Genomic DNA, 20885 nt, shown 5'->3' on the forward strand with positions numbered 1-20885 from the left:
AAAAAATTATGACCATCTTTAGGATAAGCAGGCAATGGTTCTAGCAACTTAAGTTACTCCACATATGTATATTTTTTAAATTAATAATTCACTCAATTAATACATTATCATATATTATATATATATTATATACATATATATATGTATATATCATTTGTGCAATGGACATGGTCAGTGGTTGTGAGTGAGTGGCTTTGCCCCCTGCTCGCTTTGCTTGCCAACCCCCCGGCCTGCGCTACATGCCAGCCACTTTGCTGCTCACGTATGTGGATTTCACTTTCACCAAACAACAAATCTTTTAATTCCTCTTTTTATGCCTCTTCATTTGGAAGAAACACTACTTTTCCCTGATGGCAATGCAAATTAGACGATCTACAAGTCTTTCACTTAAAGTTTAAATCCGAACAATATATTCGATCTCTTTTCACTGTTCCGTTATTTCACCGAGTAATAATTTCCGTTTGTTTGCACTAATGTGATCTTTACTATCATTTTTTTGAGACTTTCGAATTTTCTTACTTCCATTATCTCTAACCTGCTCTGCATGTGTATGGCGCCAATGTTTTTGAATTCTTTACGACGTTCTATTTAGTCATCTACTCTTTGTATTTTATTTCTGGCCCTGGCTGTGGTTAAATCTCTTGGCATAACATCTTGAAAGTATCTCTCTGAAAACGTCACAACCATTGCCCATGTCTATTACACAAATGATGGGTCTTTAGTTCAGTGTAGACAAATGACAGTAAAAAAGGAGTTTCATGTCCAGTCCATCCTCCCTCATCAGAAAGATGTATGTGTCAAGTTAACTGCTAACTTTAAATTGTCTCAGACATATGACAGTGTTTGCAATAAGAAGACACACCACCCAGGTTTGGTTCCTGCCTTGCACCCACTGTTGCCAGCGTAGGCTCTTAAATGGATGAGCAGGTTTGAAAATAGATGAATGGATGGTGGGCTGTGCAGTTTTTGAGTTAATTCTATAAGACCTTTCACTAATCAGGGTACATTGCTTGATGGTGTAGTGTTGTAGGAGTTCCTACACACTTCATGGTTTAACAGAATGCCACAATCAGTGCCTGTTCAGAATGCAGGAGGAGAGGAAGCCCAGCAGCATACAGGAATGGTAGTCAGGGATCAGGAGTGCAGTTCACTCAAGGGCCACCAGGAGGCACTGCTCTATCCTGGTTTGTATATAATCACAATGACACTGTGATAGACACAGCAAGATGTTAGGCAAGTTAAGACTGGTATTCTACATAAACCAAACCAAAAAAAAGTCAACATACTATAAAAGAACAAAACCATTTTTTCATCCAAAAATCAAAATATTTTCAGCAGGTCAAGGAAGGTTACAGTACAATACACAGCAAGACTTCATTCTAGGTGTCCATGCAATTTCCTCTAACTCCACAAAAACAGCTAAATCACAATATAAGGAAAAAGCTTAATATTTCCACATAAAGCAGAATCTTCTCAAATTTGAAATGAAATTATTCTTAAGCTGCATGTGCCATCTTTTAAATTTATCTGGAAATTTCTCAAAGGTTTGTTGGTCTGTACAAGAAAATATTCAGAGGTTTTTTGTTAGAGAGGTTTTGAAAAGGGAATGCATGGATCTGGTTGATATTTTTATATTTGCCATGGGATTTACACTTGTTGCTTAGCAACAAGCCAACAGTCCTTAAAGGCTTTTCAAATATGTGAGAGGACGACATGTGTTGAAGTAGCGAGATCATGCAAAAACTGTGACTCAGACATATTGAGAAAGATAGATAGATAGATAGATAGATAGATAGATAGATAGATAGATAGATAGATAGATAGATAGATAGATAGATAGATAGATAGATAGATAGAAAAGGAAGGTGCTATATAAGATACATAAATGGATAGTGTTATATAAGGTACTGAACAGTGACTCACCAACATGTGCTTCTTTTGTTCCTTTCATTTATTTTTATAGCTCATGAGACTAATTTACACATTAAACTGTAATTAAAATGAAACAGCAAAAATCCCTTTAAATTAAGCTATAAAGCACCAAGAACCATGTACATACAAGTGTAGGTGTCCCAGCCGGGATTGCCTCCCTTCCCTTACCCTGCTAGTTGCCAGTCCAGTTGCTCTTCCCTTATATATTATTCATTCTGTTGGCCTCCTAGTGACCCCTAGGTAAGGGAAAGGAGTCAATGCCAACAGCTTTGCCAGTCCGACCATTATATTATATATGATGAAAAAAAGATGTAAAAATAAGGCACTGTAAAGTGCAAATGTAGCAGCTACTGTCAGTTACACAAAAAGTCATTAAAGGGGCACTTCTGTCAAGGAAGAGAAGACACGGGTCCAAAATAAATGCCCTTCGCTGTAGTGCTTTTAGTTTTATAGCACACTCCCAGAAGGGGCGGGGCTTCCTGACGTCAGTCAGCTTCTGGCTGCTGTCTTTTTGAGTTTCGAAGGAGAAGGGAGATTAAGCTAATAATACTGCCCCCTCTCTGCGTGAAGTGGTATTGCTTACCTTGAGCAAGCTTTGAAGACGTCCCCTACTTGAACATGTTTGACAATATTTATATTTATTTATTGATTGATCAATCAGCCAATCAATCAACAGATAGATAGATAGATAGATAGATAGATAGATAGATAGATAGATAGATAGATACTTCCAAATATTTTAAAGTATATCTAGTGTTGGTGTTCATAGTGATAATGTAACATTCTCCACTAAATACTTGCTTAATCCAGTTTAGTGTCCCAGGTGCCTGAGCATATCCTGTGATCTCTGGGTGCAGGGCAAGTACCAACTCAGCAAAGGGTGCCAATCCTTCATAATACTCACTCGTGAACACACATTCCCAGTCACACAGGGCTAATTCAGAATCCACTGTCAACAGAAAACTAAATTATTTGGAGGAAATCCCAGGACGTTAGATCCATAAGGCAGTAGCAGCACCAATCTAATCCTAGAGAAAAGTGATAATGCAGGATTAGATAAATGCTAATGTAAAGTATGCTACTGTAAGCTGTCTGCCTCTAAGATGTTTTAAATATAAATCTAAACCTATTAGTTTGAGAAAGCTATATTTCAACCTGTAAACTAAACATAACATAACATTATTATCATCCATATGAAAGGCAAGATTTTCTGTAAAAAGGTGCTATGTTAAAGAATAGGATAGGACATGATAAGATTAAATAGATAGATAGATAGATAGATAGATAGATAGATAGATAGATAGATAGATAGATAGATAGATAGATAGATAGATAGATAGATAGATAGATAGATAGATAGATAAGGCACTATTTAATAAATAGATAGATAGATAGATAGATAGATAGATAGATAGATAGATAGATAGATATGGTGTTGCACTTCATTGATTCCCAGAGGGTATTAAAGATGCCTGAGTCATAGAGCAGCCAGCTGTGTGTGTAAAGTTGCTGTTGACTTCCTGTCCCCCTCCATTGATCCGTTTTCATTAATCTGCCTGTTTTCTGATGTTGAGATACCGCACTCCTCCTTTGTATTTTCTGCACATATGTCACAGCAGCTTGGATAATCTTTTTCTCCTTCTCTTTTTTAATCACTGCTCTAAAGTCAATTTCTCATTCATTTTTTTAATTTACTACTAGAAACTTAAAATGTGACACCATCTCCATCTTCTAAGATAATCTTGGACAGACACAGTTTTCTATTCGTTTTTCAATGGTTTGTGGTTTGCTCTCAGTATCATTCTAATTTATATTCATGATGTGCCCCGCCATACTGTTCCCTTCTGACTGACCTTTGGCTCTCTCTTTGCTCTTATAGCACACATCTTCTGTGTTGTATTTACTGCTCGCTGTCATTTGTTAACTTATCATGAACCTTCTATTTTCTAGTTTGGTAGTCATGAATATTTCTGCTGCTCCTTTCTTCAGTATATTATCTCTGTTGCTACAGATAATTACTTTAACGGTAGACTGCCAATTAATTTTCTAACCTGTGATAGACTTCAAGGAGATTTTTTTTCATAAAATGTGTGTATTTGTTAGGAAGAATGCAATCCCAGACTGCAGCACCAGAAAGCAGACCAACTATCTCTTCAGCTCTCCATTAGATTTTATCTTTTCACCATAATTTTGTTACATTTCCTCCACTGAATCCACAGATTTCCGGACCTTTTATTTTTTATGATTCGTTTTTTACATATAAGCCTTTGGGTTGACAGTGTTCTTCTTTTAATGGTTTCAATACTCTTCATCCATGCATTCATTTATTTTCTAACTGGTTACCCAGTCCAGAATTACAAGAAGCCAGAGCCTATTGTGTGCCATGACTGGAAGTCACCCTGAACGGGCAATCAGTCCATCCCGGGACAAACTTACACTCACGCTAATCTTAGACCAGTTTAGAAGGAAGTAGAAAAGAAATCGAGGGGATGTGCAACTCAGACACACAGGCAGTGTCTGGATGCAGAAATTTAACCCAGGACTCTGAAGCTGTAACTCAGCAGCACTGAACACTGTGCCACTCTTTAAATGCTGTAACATAAATTACAAGCTGTAACAAAAAAAACTTCACTTCCACACTTAATGATGTTAAATGTATGCTGCCATTTTTTCACATATATTCTTACTTAAAATCAATTATCCTGCACAGATTTTAAATATTATAAACTATGAATATATCGTCACACACATGCGCATGGGAGGCAGCTAAAGGGCTTGAAGGATGGCAATCCCACACCAGACCAGAGGGTGGCAGTGTGTACTAACCCTTTTTCTTTTTCTCCTGCAGACCACCCGAGGAAACATCAGTTCTGGTTCTGGACCCAATAATGTCACTTCCTCTGCCCGACTATAAAAATGCCATCTTGTTAACAATGAATCTGTTCTATTTTGGACTCAAGTCTGTAAAGATGTTTTGATGATGTTTGCTTTTGCTTTTTTTCTGAATCTCCAGGTATATGGTGTGGCTACCTAAAAAAATTTCTGTGCTCATCTCCTTTATTCACATTATTTAATATACTGTGATGGACATCTGGGACGCCCCTGGAATGGAAGGAAGGGGGAAGGCAGCTACTTTCTGACACTGCTTCCCCAAAAACGTAAGATGGCAGCTCCCTGAAGTGTAGCGGTGACCTGGATTCATGTAGGGCATCCTGGGACTTGGAGTTCGATTTCTCAGCCCTGTTGGGTGCTGTGGGTGCCACCAGGCAGAGCTGTCGAAGGACCTGGGGATGTATTCTTTCCTTATAGCCTGGAAGTATGAGGTAGTTACGAGGATGGAAGTCCCAAAGTACTTCAGGGCTGAAGAAAATGTCAGTTCTTCATTAGACCCGGAAGTCCCAGCCAGTCACATAGTTGGAAGGACAGAAGCACTTCCGGGTCAAAGACAATTTAAAGGACTGATGGGAACCCCACAAGCCGAGCTGGAGTTGGATGGTTGTGGACAGAGAATCTCTGGGAGGTGTGGAGGAGAGTTTTGAGTATTATTTTGTGTATTTGGTTATTGTGGTAGGGCGGCACGGTGGCGCAGTGGTAGCGCTGCTGCCTCGCAGTTAGGAGACCCGGGTTCGCTTCCGGGTCCTCCCTGCGTGGAGTTTGCATGTTCTCCCCGTGTCTGCGTGGGTTTCCTCCGGGTACTCCGGTTTCCTCCCACAGTCCAAAGACATACAGGTTAGGTGCATTGGCGATTCTAGATTGTCCGTAGTGTGGGTGTGTGTGTCCTGCGGTGGGTTGGCGCCCTGCCTGGGATTGGTTCCTGCCTTGCGCCCTGTGATGGCTGGGATTGGCTCCAGCAGACCCCCGTGACCCTGTGTTCGGATTCAACGGGTTGGAAAATGGATGGATGGATGGGTTATTGTGGTGGAGGTGCTCTAGGCACTGTACAAGAAGGGAAAAGCTTCTTGGTGTTTTAAAACGCCAAGCCAGCATTGTGGCCAGCAAGGGTCGCTACTGAGCCCCTAAACTCAGAGACACAACTACACGGCACCGTTCTTGGTTTACACTGAAGCTGTTTTTATACCTTCACAGACCTCCATATCCTTATCCTTTTTCTCTTGTCTCCTTCCACACCTCCCACATAATCTCCTCCACACTCCTCCCGACTCTGACTACTCAACCAGGAAACTCAACTTCATTTATGTTGGACCTGGAAGTACTTCTGGTGCCACAGCATTGTACACTGGAAGCACTTCTGGGTCAGATGGAGGGTGTAACGATTCCCTGCAGCTCCCCCTGGTGGCACCCAAAATCTCCGACAATTCCCAGCCTGCCCTGTGAGTATCTGTATGGTGGGTGTGCAGGTTGTGCACCACAAAAGGGCACTAAGCTAGAGGGGGTGCCAAAAGGTGACCAGAAAAACGCTGACAACGGAAAAAATTTATTCATTTTAATCGGAGTGGAAAACTTAGTAGTATAGTGCTCATCCAACGCAAAACAAGTAAGTCTAGTTTTTAATATTTTTTCTTTATCACAATTAAATACCACCTTTACAACTATGGTGCAAAATTAATTCTGAATTATTTTTTTTGTGTGTAAGATAAAATGTATGTGTTTAGGGGGGAGTAACAGCAACTACGGTGGTGAATACGGTTTTTAACCCAATTCGGTACACCATTTTATTTTAAAAAACATTTCTGTTGTATAGAATTTCCATTTGGGCGACACGGTGGCGCAGTGGTAGCGCTCCTGCCTCGCAGTACGGAGACCCGGGTTTGCTTCCTGGGTCCTCCCTGTGTGGAGTTTGCATGTTCTCTCCATGTTTGCGTGGGTTTCCTCCTACCATCCAAAGACATGCAGGTTAGGTGCATTGGCAATCCTAAATTGTCCCTAGTGTGTCGGTGTGTGCGTGTCCTGCGGTGGGCTGGCACTCTGCCCGGGATTTGTTCCTGCCTTGTGCCCTGTGTTGGCTGGGATTGGCTCCAGCAGACCCTCGTGACCCTGTGGTTAGGATATAGCGGGTTGGATAATGACTGACTGGCTGAATGACTGACTGAGAATTTCCACTTAAATGTATTGATTTTGTAAGTCCTTATACATTTATTGAATCTTGAAAAAATGTATTCATCATCAGTATAGATTGAATACGAAAAATGAATTGTAAAATGGTAATGTAGTTTTGAAAATTAAGTAATTTTTATGAAGGGTGCCAAATCAGTTTCTGCACAAAGGCGCCTTACATATCAGTGCCGGCCCTTCATATGGGATGTAACACCAGTGGGATGCTGCCATTGTGTGTACAGGTGGGAAGACATAACGCTCTTGAGCAGACACCTTCTCTCTTTCCAAGCAGTCCTCCCATCCTGGCAAGGAACTTCTCTCCATCTTGGTTGGGACACCAGTCCATTCAACATAGCAGTCACAACATCAACAAAATGTGTTGCATGGCGGACCTGGGGAATGGTGTTTCGGACAATTGCATGCTGCAATACTGCATATGGATGGTATGACAATAAAGCCACTGGACTTGACTTTGACTTAATTTGATTTGATTTGAGCAGTACACTCACATTTAAGCAAAATTATAAAAACATGTATCAGTGGCACAGTGCTTAGTTCTGCTACCTTGTAGATCCAGGATCCTGGGTTTAAATCCTGCTCGTGGCTGCTTCCCAAGTGGAGTATGCATGTCTTTCCTGTGTTTGTTGAGCTCTCCTCCTACATCCCATGTCATGAACGTGATTATCCATCTCAACCTGCAATAAGGAAGCCAGAGGAGAGAGTCTAATATACAGTCAGTTGCTGCTCCGAGGTTATGACAAATGTGTTCCAAGACTTTCAGGTAAGGAAGACAGACATTTCAAGGTAAAGTAGTTCTATTCATTAATCATGGTGTCAGAGAGTGCTGCTGTGTTGAATGTTGAGTAGGACATGCAAGGAAGAATTTCACTGAACTCAGTACATGTGACAATAACGACCCCATTAACCATTTATGAAAGGAGCCAGAGGGCTCACGTGTCTCTGTGTTTTCTTTGGAATTCTGAAGTTTCTGACCAGGCAGCAGATCAGAAACCCCTTTCTTTGCACCCACTGCCACTCCTAATTCTGCTGTCTTTAAAAGGACCTTCATCAAGCTCAAGAGTGTTGTTCCAGGAGGACAGGAGTAGCATCACTCGTCTCTTACTACTGCGTATAATGGCAATGCCGGCAGGGTCTTAGCACACCTTGTATCTGTAGAGGATCAGCCTGGCTATAGACAGATACACAGACCAACAATGTCCAGAACACACACGTTTATTATTCTTTGGCACAGCACAATGCACAAAGCCCAATAGAGCTCAGTCCTTTCTTCTTTTCTCCAACCGCCTCTACTCCTCTCCCACAAGCTCCGTCTTCTTCCACCCAACTCCGGCTCCCTTGCTGGAGTGAGGGAGCCTCTTTTATACCGCACCCGGCAGTGCTCTACATGCTCCTCAATCAAGTTCCGGCAGCACTTTCGGGTGTGGAAGAAGTGCTGCAGACCACGGCTTCGGAACTATCCAAGCTCCCCCTAAGCTCCAGTCCCGTGGCCCCGATCTAAACCAGGGGGGGTTGCCCCCTTGTGTCTCGGGGAAGGTACTGCTGGTGATATGCCCACTCCCCTGGTCCTCTACACAAAAGGGAGTCCCAGCCAGGGACTATCACACATCATAAGGGGCCTTCCTGGCATGGGTCTCCAACCCATTTCTAGTTCTCTTCACGTTCTCTTTTTACACCCCAACACACATGTGGGATTAGGGAGATGTTAACTGGTCTTATGGGTGTGCGTGTGTGTGTGTGTGACTGGGCACTGTGATGGACTGGCACCCTGTCCAAGGCACTTCTGTTCCTCAAACCTGGTGCTGGTTGGGAAAGCTTCAGGCCCCTCAAAACCCTGTATTAAGAGTATGTCATTTTATAAATGTATTTCAAGGAAAAATATTAGAAATTTAGTTACGTACAAGCACTCTAATGCAGGAATTCCCAAACTCATTCCTGGGGATCCCCTTGTGGCTGCAGGTTTTTGTTCCAACCAACTTCTCTTTTGAATTGAACTCCTGGGCTAAGCAACTGAGATGTTATTTTCTGTGTTTTGGGGTCAATGTACAAATTACAAAACTAAATTTGGTAAATTTTCATTAAAATGTATAAACAGACATACAGGGATAGTGTACTGTAGTTTTTTTTACCTACTTTATCAATATTTTCATCCTGATTGTCATCTGCTTTTCCATCTATTTTAGTTATTTAATTCATTATTTACTAATTAGTGGGTCTGACGCTAAAGTGGTTGCAGCTTTTCATCACTCGGTGTCATTTGCCCCGATTTCTTGTTTTTAATTGTCGTTATTAGGATGCAATGAAGAGAGCAAACTACATGGTAAAAGGACAAAATAACAGGAAAACAACATGAGAGAGTGTGAAATGAACAGCCTCGACACACACAAAAAATGTTTGGGGCAGCCACCCTTATATTCTCCCTGGCTGCAAAAGGGTTTAGAATGAGCACTCATGTGCTGAACTGAACTGGATGGCAGCTTTAAAGGCCATGACCGGAAATGACATGGAAGTGACGTTCTTCTGGGCGCCGGAGTCAGAAGTGATGTCTTTATGGGTGAATCAGGCAGATTTTCCAATTTTCGGTCTGTAGAGACATCAGAAGAGGGTTTAGTGCACACCACCAACCCCTGGCCTGGCGTGGAATTACCTTCCCTTGGTCCATAAAGCTCCCTCCTACTCACACGTGTGACAAGAGATAAGTATTTAAACCTACAAAGAAAAATAGAAACATTTCAGAATGACTTATAAATGTAACAATGATATTGTTGTACTTTTCTGAATGCAGAAAAAGAGAAGAGAAAAAATCTCAGCTAATTAAATTATTATCAGGTATTATCACTGGTTGTGAATAAGTGTGGAACAAAACCCAGCAGCCGCAGGGCGTCCACAGGACTGAGTTTGAGAACCACTGCTCTAACGTATTAAAAACATTGTGATAAAACACAAGACAAAAAGACATGATAAAGGTTTGGGGCAGCCACCCGTATAATGTATCCTGGCGGCAAAAGTTTTTAAATGATTGAACAGATGTTCACAAGACTGAGTCCAAAACAGAACTGATCATAGACAAGAAAGATGGCATCTTTAAAGGCCCATTCAGGAAGTAACATCATTTTTGAAGCCGGAACCAGAAGTGATGTCCTCGGGACCGGGAGTGACATCATCAGGACCAGAAGTGACATCATCGAGGGTGCCTGAACCTGGCGGGATTTCCCGGGAATGGTCTGCAAGCAGCTTAGAAAGACAGTCGGCTCACTCCGGCACTCCCTGGTTGGTGGTGGTATTATAATTACTCAAGCCCTTTAGCTGCCTCCTAATCGCATGTGTGTGATGACATATTCTTCATTACAATGGTTTTATTGGCATTCCTTCCAGGGTTGGCGTCTACCTTATGCCACAATGATAGGCTCCAATGTCCTCTAAAGTAAAAAAAAAGATTCAATAAAGGGATAGATGCAGCATTTCTGGAATATACACTTGCCATGCACTCCCTGAGCAAGTTATTATAAAAACCTGTACAGCTGCTTATCATTGCAATTATCGAATCAGCCAATCACATGGCAGCAGTGCAATGCATACAATCTTGCAGATACAGGTGGGAGCTTCAGTTAATGTTCACGTCAAATACAAGAATGAGGAAAAATGTGATCTCATTGACTTTGACTATGGCAGTGGCCATAGTAGGGGGGCGCAAAATAACAAAAAGGGGGGCATGAAGATTAACTTCAACTACATTCTGATACTAGAAAAATAAATATAGAGTTAGATAAATGTCAATAAAATTTAAGTAGGTATAATAAAATATGCATTTATGATATATCATTAATTAAAAAAGAACAAATTGGTATTAGTGGGCTCCTTTCAAAAAAACCTTAAAGGGGGGCGTGATTAAAACTGTTATGAAAACTCAGGTCGCAAAAACTTAACGGTTGAGAAACCCTGGACTATGGGAATAAATTGTTGGTGTCAGATGGGCTATTTTGAATGTTTCTGGAACTGCTGATCTCCTGAGATTTTCACACACAATAGTCTCTGGTGTTGACTCAGAATCAGGTGAAAAGCAAAAAAACATCCAGTAATCATTAGTTCTGTGGATGGATATGCCTTGTTGATGACAGAGGTCAAAGGAGAATGCCCAGACTGGTTTGAGTTGATAGAAAGGCTGAGGCAACCCAGATAACCACTTTGCACAAGTGGGGTAAACAGAAAAGCATCTCAGAATGCACAGCACATTGAACCTTGTGGTGGAAGGGCTACAACAGCAGAAGACCATGTTGGATTCCTCTTCTGTTAGGCAAGAACAGAAAATTAAGGCTGCAATGGGCACAGGTTCACCAAACGGGATGACTGGAAAAACGTAGCCTCATTTGATGAATCTCAATTTCTGCTGAGGCACACAAATTATGGGGTCAGAATTTGGCAGGAATCCATGCACTCAACCTGCCTCGCTTCATCAGTCCAGGCTGGAGGTTGTGGTGTAATTGTGCGGAAAATATTTTCTTGGCATACCTTGGATCTGTTAATACCAATCAATCTTCAATTGAATGCCACTGCCTACTTGAGTTTTCTTGCTGACTATGAACATCCCTTCATGGTTACAATGACTCCTTCAAGTATGATTATGCAGCATATCACAAAGCAAACACCATTTCAAACTGGCTTCATGAACATAATGATGAGGTTAGTGTTCTTCAGTGGCCTTCAAAGTCACCGCATCTGAAGTACAAAAAAATTAGACCATCAGTCAAGGCAAACAGCCTAATATCAGCTTATGTTTTTAAAGAGTAGTAGCTGTCTCCACTGGAGATCTTCTGTCACTGACAGCAGGGTTCAACAAAGAATACTAATTTCTGGTTGTTATTATTCTTAAATAGGGAACGGACTGATAGAGGTGAGGCGTCTGGCAGTCAGGCGGAAGGCATATAATGTGTCTGGGGCTCTCTAGAGAAACAAAGTGAAACTTACTTACTGGATGTGTTACAAATAATTACTTCTCGATCATTTTTATCTGACCAGAGGCAGTGGCATGCTCCTGAGGCTTGCTCATGTGACTAAATAGATAGATAGATAGATAGATAGATAGATAGATAGATAGATAGATAGATAGATAGATAGATAGATAGATAGATAGATAGATAAAGGTAAAAAATACAGAATGAACTGTAAATCCAAAAAGGTTATTGAAATACAATATGGTGTGGTGCTGAGCATGGAAAGTGTAAGGCCAGTGTTCACCACATGACAGTTTATGCATATAAATAAAATAAATAAATATAAATACGATGCACACACTACATTTGAAGAGGGGTCAAAGAGTCTAAAATATATCAAAGGAGTGAAAGGAATAAACACAGAAAGAAAGCACAGTATGAAATAAACAGAAAGAATGAACACAATAGATGCAAGTTTGTTGGTTGTCCACCCTTCTTTCTCATCTTCTGATGTCTCAGATTTCTCCTTCTCATCTATTGCTCTAAAACTTGTACCCCAACCCCAGACACCTCCTGAGCTAAGGTTTTTCAGGCCACAGTGCCCTCTGGTGACTGCTGATAATATTATATCCAATACCACTTACTAAGGCCTGGTTGGTCCAATAATTTTTGTCACCTTTGCTTGTTTGCTTTCAACATCTTTCTGTCATCTGTAAGCTTCACACACCCTTCTAGTTTCCCTGAGTCTCTCTATCTAACTTGTATTCCTGTAAGACCTCCTGTCATGGCACCCACTGTACCTGAGTGATGTACCCCACCTGCAGGTGGCTCCTGTTTTTCACAGTGACATGGGCTCTCTCCTAAGCAGTACCAGCTCCTGTCTTGTGTCATGTCATTGCCTTATCGTTCTGGATACACCATTGGCACCTGTGACTAGTGGCCACAATAAAGATCTGTGTATGTTTAATATGTGCAGTAAATCAATATATCCATTAACATGCCAAACACATCTGAAGCATGTTGAGCACTCGTGTGCCATGTCAGAGAAGGTCCTTACCGGGTAACATGGGGGCTAGCACTGCTGTCTAACTACTCTAGGAGCCTCAGCTCATTGTTCACGCTGGTCAGGGTCTTTGTGGAGTTTGCATGTTCACCCCATGTCTTGCAGACTTGTTATCTTACACCCCAAAGACATGAATTTAGTTTACGGGCTGCCCCCTTGAACTGCTATGTTTTCTTAATTATTAGATTAATGAAATAATATAATATTATAGTATATTTTTAGGAATACAATCACACAGTCTATAAAATAAGGTGGCTCTGTGCTGTAGTCCTGCAGGTCCAGGTCCTTGTCCTGGTCTTCATGTAGATGTTTCTCCAGTTGTCTTTTCATCCCAACTGTTACCTTAACCTGTGACTCCAACTTGACCCAGTGTGCCTAAAGATAGACTGGCGTCCCATCCGAGGTAAACTCCCAGCTTGCACCCAGTCATGCTGGGATCAGCTCCAGTGCCTGATGAGTTTTTAAGAACAAGAGTGGTTTCAGAAAATACATGAACAAAAACATGGAAAGTCATGCAAGATCAACTAATTAAAAAACTGAAATCACACAAGTCAGCTGAAGATGTAGTCAAGTAAATCAGAGAAGATGGCATGCTGGTCTACAGTCAGTCACACTTTCAAATAAATGAAGTCTCTCATGTTGAAAATATTATTCCAAACTAATCCAGCACAGAGCGAGACACCCAGGGAGCGGAGTATGTTTTTTACTATATAAGCATTCATAACAGTTAATTAATCTCTGCATTTTTAATGTGAATTTAGCTACAAGTGGTAAGCAAGATGTGCTTACCAATCACCTTCTAAACAGACTGGAAGAAAACAGTCTGATGTGAAATGAAATGACTTATTTGAAAATAAAACTGAAAGCAAAACGCAAGCTGATAGCAGAAGAAGATGAATGTTCACGTGTCTGGTGTGTTGATAGTGCGGCACAGCAGTTAGTGCAGCGACCTCAAGTCTTCTTTTTTTAACATTTTATTGAATTTATTAAACTCAAACAAAATTCCATACAAAAATGTCAAACCACACCCATGAGAAAGGGAGCTAGGCCAACATAGTGAAACTTTAATAGTAGAAAAGATAAGTAAGTAAATAAATAGAATAAAAAAGGGGAAGATAATCCGCTTCCTCAATTTAAATGCTCATTCTAAAATATTATTAATTAGATCCTGACAGGTTTTTAAAAAGATTTCCACAGATCTGTTAAGTGAGTATTTCATTTTTTTCCAATTTCAAGTACTACAGTATATAACATCAGTTACCCACTGACTTAGAATAGGTAAGTTAGGATTCTTCCAGTTGAGCAAGATAAGTCTACGTGCCAGTAGTGTAGTAAAGGCAATCACAGTTTGTTTGTCCTTCTCCACTGTGAACGCTGGCCCGGACACAGACAGACGGACATCTTGTTCTTCACCACACACCGTTTATTTATAGACTAATATTTACAAAGTTACCGTGCTCTCACAAACCCCAGTGCCTCTTGCACCGATTCCCCAAAATCCAGGCCACACAGTCCTTTTGCCTTTCTCTCCTGGCTGCCTCCAGTCCTCACTCCAGCTCCGTCTTGCTTCCTCCTGACTCTCGCCAATGACTGGAGGGAGGCGGCCCCTTTTATAGGAACCCGGATGGGCTCCAGCTGTTTCCCTGCAATCTCCCGCGGACACACACCCGTGTGTCGGAAGTGCCGGCTGCGCACCCGGAAGCCGCCCGGGTGTCCACTGTCGTCTTCCCCCCGGCATTTCCTGGTGTGGCGGAAGTGCCGGGCTCCCCGTGGCACTGGGGCGCCACGGGTCCCTACAGGGCTGGGCTTTCAAGCCCTTTACCCAAGGCCTCCAGCAAAACCAGGACGGACGCCCCCTCTTGGTCTGGAGGAGGCACAAGCCCTCCTCTGGTCCTCCTGGGCGTCCCGGCCGGGGACCACACCACTTTAAGCACATCTGGAAGAACACCAAATACAGCTCTTAGTGGATTAGGAGGGATTGTGACACCAAGGCTGTCTGAAAGGCATTTAAAGATTTTGGTCCAAAATTATGTTAATTTGCTGCACGCCCAAAACATGTGACCCAGTGAGGCTGGAGCTCGATTGCAACGTTCGCAGGTTAGATCTTGCCCTGGAAACATTTTGGACAATCTTAAACAAGGCACATGTGCTCAATAGATGATTTTAAGTTGAATAATTATATGCTTTGCACATATGGAGCTCGAGTACAACTTCACATCGTCAATAAGCCGCATTGAGATGTCAGCCTGCCTATTATCTGGGTGGCCTTGTGACGGACTGGCCCCTGCCAGAGTAGGCTCCTGACATAAGTGACATCAAGAGGCTTGAGACTGCATGTGCTGGCGTGAGATGACTTCATATCGCCAATCGTCCCATTATTATGATATGAAGTATGGTTGGGATGCTACACAAAATCAAAACTGATCACCTACTCTGCTAAGGTGGCTGAGACTGATTGGAGAAGCAGAGGTTGAGTGAACAATGAGAAGTGAACCACTTCATCGTGTGCTGCCTCAACTATCAGAAAAGACCCTCACATTTACAAATGCCAACTAAGGAATTCCAAAGAAAATACTCTTAAAATCACTTAATTCAGTTGTGGACTGTGAGAAGCCACAGCCCGTCTCAAGGCAGGAGACCCCCCCTGGAATGGGGTGGCAGTAAATCGCAGGGTACTTTCGCTCACTCACACATGCACATGGGAGCCAATTTAGAATCTCCAAATACACTCTTGAAAATAAAGGTGTCAGAGCGGTTCTTTAGAGCGATGCTATAGGGGAACCATTTTTGGCTCTTAAAAGAGGCGTGTTATCCTGTTTAATAATAAACAGTGTAACAAAGGCGCTATATAGGCACCTGACCCGACACAGATGGACACAGGAGGCACGTATAAAAATAAACAAACTTTTATTTTTCTTCACTTGTGGGGCGCGTCTGCCCCGTGACCCCACAGGCACAACACAGTCCCCAGTACAGATACACATAAGCACTCTAAAAACTCTTTTCCTCCACCACTCCTCCGTCAAGCTTTGTCCTCCTCCCGACTCTGGCCAATGAGTGGTGGTTGCTGGCTTCTTTTATTAGGCACCCGGAAGTGCTCCAGGTGCTTGATTGCTGACATCCGGCTGTACTTCCAGGTATGGTGAGACTAGTGCCCAGAAGGGGCTAGAAGCTCCTGCTGCAGCACCCCCTGGCAGCGCCTGCGGAACCCAACAGGGCTGCACCAAACTCCAACCCCTGCAGGAGTATGAGGCACTACTGCAACCCAGTGAGGCTGCCATATGGCATCCAGGGGGAGATACTGGGTTTCCCATGCTTGCTCCCTTGGAACATATGCTGCAGGGGCATCTCGGCCATCCGTCACAACAGACATTGGGTACAAGCAGTCCTTTATATGGGGATTTGTTATTCCTTGTCTGATCTTTTTGTGTCTTAACAAAAGGTTATAAAGAGGAGAGGAGGAGTGAGCTAAACGTGAGCCCTGCTGACTCTGGCTCTGTGACCACAACACAAATCATGTAGGCATTAACATGCACTCCCTTAAAAATGAAGGGGCCAGAGTGGTTCTTCACAGTCATGCGATGGGGAAACCATTTTTTGATTCTTGAAAGGCCCGTCCACATGAAGATTCCAGAAAGAACCTTTTATTTATTTAGATCTGTAGCAGGTTCCATATAATAAATACCAAGATGGTAGCAGATCTGTGGAATGCCAATGGGTCCCGATTTTCAAAGGACTCTTCCCACACTCAGTAACACAGGCTAAGTCCAGACTTTCTTAATCTGTTAGTGCCCTGCTAGGTAGCCTACCACACATTAAACATTTCAAATCTTTCGATTAAAGATTTCATCTTCAAAGAACACGTCCAACGATGAAATAGTGCTTGGTCAAGCAATGGCTTTATGAGGAACCACACAATCCAGTGAAGAACCATAAAGTGCCATTAAAGAACCTTTACACTCTTCTGGGATGTAGGAGAAGTACCGGACAGCCCAGAAAAAGTAAGAATTCACTGTGCACCGTACACGTGACAGTAATATGAATTACTACTTACTACTACTCTATATGTTCAATTCATCATAGTAACTATTCATGGTGGCTCTAAAATCTGTACTGACCCCTATTCTCTTTTCTGTTTCTTTTTCAGGTTTCTTTGTGGTGGCGGCCTTGTGGTGTTAAGGGTCCACAGCTCACTGAGCACAGGCCATTTTTAATAAATAATCGATGTGCTCGCGGCTTAGTGAGGGGACGTTGGGCCATAGTGGGCTGCGGGACGATCCGTAGGGTGTGGGCGTTTCTCACCTAGTGCACAGGTGAGGAACTGCCCACATTTATGATTGTCCCGTGGCTAATGCTGCAGCTGCTGTGGCCCTCGTCATTTTAAAAAGAAGCGCAAGTCGGTTGTGGGGGGAGAAACGATCGGAGAGTGAAAGGAAAGGAGAGGACGGAGGTTACAGGGAGCGAGTGTGGAAGCAGGCGGTGCCGGAGAGCACAGACACGCGGTGCGTGCATGTGGTGAGCGCGCTATCGAGCGCTCGTGGGCAGCTGTATGGAAGCTGGGTGTTAGGCCAACACCTAGACGTTTGAGTTGAGGTTGCTCCCGCTGAGTGAGCAGGTAGCGGGAGTGCCTAGAGGAAAGCGACGAGCCGCAGAAGGCCGTGGAAAGGCAACGGAAGTCGGGAGGCTTGGTGGTGGAGTCCCCAATGTGAGCGTCCTGGCTATTGGGGTAATCAAGTCTCGGGGACTGGGATGAGTGCCAGACCGAAGCCAGGGATGGGAGGTCTCCAGTCTCGGGTGTGTTGTAGGAGGGCAGCTGCAGAGAGCGTCTTGCCTGCTGCTTGGCCCAAACGGGATAAGCAGGTGAGACGCTAACAGAAGAGCACCGGACTTGTTGTTGGTTTTTAAGACTGCTTCCTAAAAGAAGATTTTAACCTCTCGTTTTTAAGGATGTGTTTTTTTTCTATTTATTGATTTTTAACCTCCACGTGTTCTTTTTATGGATTATTTATTTAATGAACATTGAAACTGCACTATTTATTTGAACACTGTTGTTGTTGGTTTTTAATAAAAGCACTATTGCACTTTTTGCACCACCCCTTGCTCAATTGTCAATTTGCCTCCATTGACTAGCTCACTCGGCAACATTATCGACGGTGTTGGGTTCAAGGGTTCCCAAACAGCCAAAGGAGCGTGGAGCCAGAACCCACATCGTCACAGGCCTGCGCCATCTCCACCTACTCAAAGCTTCATGATGCTCCTACAATGATATATGGATTAAAAGGCAGAACTCTACGTGACCATCTTCATCAAGCCCTTCCGTGAGAACCCTAAATCCAAAGAGGACTGTTTCATTTATGTTAGGTAAAATGCCCAGAGGGGACTGGGCGGTCTCATGGTCTGGAATCCCTACAGATTTTATCTGGAGTTTTTTTGTTTTTTCTGTATCCCCTGGCCATTGAACCTTACTCTTATTCGATGTTAATTAATGTTGATTTATTTTGTTTTCTTATTGTGTCTTTTATTTTTCTATTCTTTATTATGTAAAGCACTTTGAGCTACTGTTTGTATGAAAATGTGCTATATAAATAAATGTTGTTGTTGTTGTTGTACTTCAAAAGCCAGGTAGACATGGAAAAATGGACAGTGGACAGGCATGACATTCAAACCCATGACATGGGCTCTGTGAGGCAAAAGTGCTGCCCACTTACAGCTTCCTCTAAATAACACGAGTTGGCACCAAAGCCCTCCTGTGCAAAATAATAGCAGCCTACTTTATAGATTTGGGAGTGATGCATGCATGTCTGAAATTGGAATTTCTTTCTTTTTTAACATTCAATTGAACTTATTAAAAGCACATAACAGTCCATATAATCAAGTTAAACTTGACAAAACTAAATTCAAATCAATCCCCATCCTTGAGAAAGAGAGGAAGGTCAATAGCCAGAGTGAAACTTTTAAGAGTAAAAGTTAGGAAAGAGAATCCTTCTCCAAAATATAAATGCTTATTCTAAAATGTTATTGATTAAATTCTGCCTGGTTTTAAAATGTTTTGTACTGATCGTCTAAGTGAGAATTAGACTTTGACCAATTTCAAATAGTATATAGCATCAGTTACCGCTGACTTAAAAGAGGTGGGCTAGGCTTCTTCCAGTTGAACAAGATACATCTATGTGCTAGTAGTCAAGTAAAGGCAGTTACAGTTTCTTTGTCCTTCTCCACTTTAAGCCCATTTGGGAGTATACCAAACACAGCTGTTAGTGGATTAGGAGGGATTGTGACTCCAAGGCTGTCTGGTAGGCATTTAAAGATTTTTGGTCCAGAATGAGGTTAATTTGCTGAAGGCCCAAAACATGTGGCCATTGAGGCTGGAGCTCGATTGCAATGTTAGCAGGTTGGATTTTGCCCTGGAATTTCTCTACCACAAACCATTTATGCGAGAAAAACACCAATTTGAAAAAGAAAAAACCCTTCATTTTTATTTTAAATAAACTTCTTTTGTTTTATGACATAAGTATTTTTTGTGGTCAGAATATCATTTGAAGTATACAAAATGTTAAGCTGAAAAAATAGCAGTCATTCCTCTTTCTTAATGTTAGTTGAAGTGGACAGAGCCCTATAATTAAGTATTTATTACACATTTTTTGCTCTTTACTTATTCCTTCAAACAAGTGAGGAGTGAATATTTAGGAGGTCAAGAACATGCCAATGTTTTAGTTTAAATGGCCTTTACAGAAATATGCAAGGTCGGGTTGATCTCTGGTCCAAGAGGAGATGGGAGCGATCACTGATGAATGTGGGGAGAGGCTCCTCCAGGACTTTATAACAGAAAGTGGAGTGAGTTCAGGCTAGCAGACAGCTGTTGGTCATTCCATCTCAAAACCTTCAGAGGAGAGAGAGGACAAAAAAACAAAACTAGTAAATGATAAGTTTTTGGAAGTAATCATTATGTTTAAAACAAGTAAAATCATAAAAATAAAGGTGCCTGAGTGGCTCTTATGAGTGAGGACATAGAGGAACCATTTTTGGTTCTTAAAACACTGATCCACATGAAGGTCCCAGAAAGAAGCTTAATTTTTTAGGCCCATAACAAACTCCATACAGTTAATTACCAAGGTGGAAGCAGATGTGTGAAACACCAACGGGTTCCCAATTTTAAAAGGACTATCACTGCATACTGTAACACAGGCTAAGTTCAGGGTTTTCTAATCTGTTTCTGTCCTGCTAGGTAGCCTATTGTACATCAAAGATGTCAGTTTATTAATTTTTTTTCTACATGCAGTGCTATAACGTTTTTTAAAACACAAAGAACCAACTTCATAAGAGAAGAGTCCTCCCAGAATGAACTTGGGTTTTGACAAATGATTGCTCTACGAGGAACCACACCACCCAGTAAAGACCCATAAAATGCCAATAAAGAACCAGGGTTTTTAAGAACATATACATTGTAATTTAAATGTTTTTCATTTCTAAATAATTAATTTTAAAAATATATTGTTTTTTTCCTCTAAAATAGCATTTTTTTTTTTCATTTTAAAAATTCAACTATCAAAATCCTGATGTGGCAGAGGAATTCTGTTGCCAGATCTGATTTCAGCATCTTAAATCTAATAACACCTGCAAACTAACAAACAGATCTATAAACAACACCCACCTACTACCTGAAAATAATATTTGGGGAAAAATAACATCTAATTAAATTAGAGATTCGTCATAATTACTAAAATGTAGGTTACATTTTTCACAGTTGGACATTTTGATTCTCCAAATCTTTAATGTGTATTAGGCTACCTAGAAGGATACTGAGGGACAAGAAAACCTGAACCTATGTCTGCATTATTGAATGTAGCAAGTATCCTTTTAAAATCAATAACCCATTAAGATTTCAC

This window comes from Polypterus senegalus, chromosome 10 (assembly GCF_016835505.1).
Source record: "Polypterus senegalus isolate Bchr_013 chromosome 10, ASM1683550v1, whole genome shotgun sequence".
Taxonomy (NCBI): domain Eukaryota; kingdom Metazoa; phylum Chordata; class Cladistia; order Polypteriformes; family Polypteridae; genus Polypterus; species Polypterus senegalus.